Source organism: Mandrillus leucophaeus, unplaced genomic scaffold, assembly GCF_000951045.1.
Source record: "Mandrillus leucophaeus isolate KB7577 unplaced genomic scaffold, Mleu.le_1.0 Scaffold154, whole genome shotgun sequence".
Classification (NCBI taxonomy): Eukaryota; Metazoa; Chordata; class Mammalia; order Primates; family Cercopithecidae; genus Mandrillus; species Mandrillus leucophaeus.
In genome coordinates, this window is record NW_012101521.1 from 560,612 (window position 1) to 562,702 (window position 2,091).

The 2,091-nt window shown below is 47.6% G+C and overlaps 1 protein-coding gene across 1 annotated transcript in view; it reads right to left on the bottom strand.

Annotated features, from left to right (window-relative positions):
• The window catches only part of SGSM1 (small G protein signaling modulator 1), a 94,793-nt gene that overhangs the window by 38,316 nt on the left and 54,386 nt on the right, over positions 1 to 2,091 (bottom strand). The window lies entirely within an intron of this gene.

Consider the following 2,091-nt stretch of genomic DNA (forward strand, 5'->3'; position numbering starts at 1 on the left):
AAAAAAAAAAAAAAAAAAAAAAAAGATGTTCAATGTGTATCGTTAAGTGAAAAAAAAAAAAGTTGTAAAACATATGTAGTATGTAGGATGAGCCCATTTTTATAAAAAGAGAAAGGGCAGGCTATCATGAATTAATATTTTAATTAATTTTCAGCCCATTTTTGCCGTGTGCTTATTTGAAAATATTATCTTGAAATTATTAGTCTTGACTCAGCTCTAGGAAAATTTCTTGGCTGGGCGCAGTGGCTCACACCTGTAATCCCAGCACTTGGGGAGGCTGAGGCAGGCAGACCACCTGAGGTCGGGAGTTTGAGACCAGCCTGACCAACATGGAGAAACCCCATCTCTACTTAAAATACCGGGTATGATGGCGCATGCCTGTAATCCCAGCTACTTGGGAGGCTGAGGCAGGAGAATTGCTTGAACCCAGGAGGCAGAGGTTGCGGTGAGCCAAGATTGTGCCATTGCACTCCAGCCTGGGCAACAAGAGCAAAACTCCATCTCAAAAAAAAAAATTATCTAAAGCAAATTAATCCAAAGTGAACAATTCTAGCTGCTACATCATACACTAATATCTTTTGTGCACACTAGGATGACTTTAACAGGTATGTGATGCATTGTGGGGTTGAGTTTGTCTGTTTTCTTTCTAAAATTTCATTTTCAGGCAAAGGTTTTGCAGCTACAATTAGTCAAGCTGCGGGGCCAGCAGGTCCTAACTGCACATGCGCGGTGGGAAGGCTGCCCTGAAGGGCCCCGGGGGCCTGTTCCCTCTCACCTATTCACATTCCAATATTAAAAGCCTATTTCACTTTAGTCTTAGGTGTACTCAACCATAATGGCAAGCTAATTTTTGTATTTTTAGTAGAGATGGGGTTTTACCATGTTGGCCAGGCTGGTCTCGAACTCCTGACCTCAAGTGATCCACCTGCCTGGGCCTCCCAAAGTGCTGGGATTACAGGCGTGAGCCACCGTGCCCGGCCCAGCTGATGCTTAAAAATAAATGCTTACAGACCGATTTGTTCTTTACTCCTTCCAGATGAGCATATGTTTTACCTCCCATTCAATCTCCCTACTCATGGGCAGAAGTGAGCTGTAGGTCTTGGAACTCTCAAGAAGAGAAGGGGAACTCCAATTTGCATATGCAGAATCCAAGCACCTCAGCTCGAGTCCTGGGCTTATTTCTCAGATAATAAGATGACCCCCCTGGAGCCTCTGCACACTGCAGACCAAGCCCGGCTAAGCCTTACTGTGCTGTCCTGAAGGTACTGCTCCCAGATCCCGGCTGTCAGCCCCTGTCCAGCATCGCAGGGCAAGTCCGGAGACACGATCATGTGATTGACCAGGGCTGACAGGTGGGTCCTCACGGTGGACAGGTGTCTGCAGTAGGCCAGCCCTGTTGAGGGAGGGAGGGCAAGTGTCATCATCCACCACCTGAAGCCCCTCACTTTGTCTCATGGGGCCTCCCAAATGCTGTCCCACCCCCCATTTTTAAAAATTTTTGTTTCGAGACAGGGTCTTGCTCTATTATTTATTATTATCATGGCTCACCGCAGCCTCTACCTCCCAGGCTGATGCGATCCTCTCACCACAGCCCCCTGAATAGCTGGGACTGGAGGCACGAGCCAGCATGTCTGGCTAATTTTTTATTTTTTGTAGAGACGAGGTTTCACCATCTTGCCCAGGCAGGCCTCGAACTCCTGGACTCAAGTGATCCTCCTGCTTCAGCCTCCCGAAGTGATGGGATTACAAGCACAAACCACTGCACCTGGCCCACTCCTGTTCTTACTAAACGCCATGACTCAGTGAATGCTCGTCAACTTCCCCTTTTCCAGACAAGGAAGATGGAGCTTGATGCACTTGCTGGCTGGACTGCTAAATAGCTCTATAACCACAGGGAAGTCTTATCACCTTCCTCAGCCTCAGTCAGGATGATGGCACCCTTCTCTGCTCTAAGCCAAAGCATTTAACTCATAGGCTAGAGGCAGAGAAGGGGCAGAAAGGAAGGTGGCCAGTGACTCTGTGGGCTTGCTGTGCCTCTGTCTGCCTCTAATCCATACAGCAAGAAAGAGAATGTGAAATGTGGACAACTCC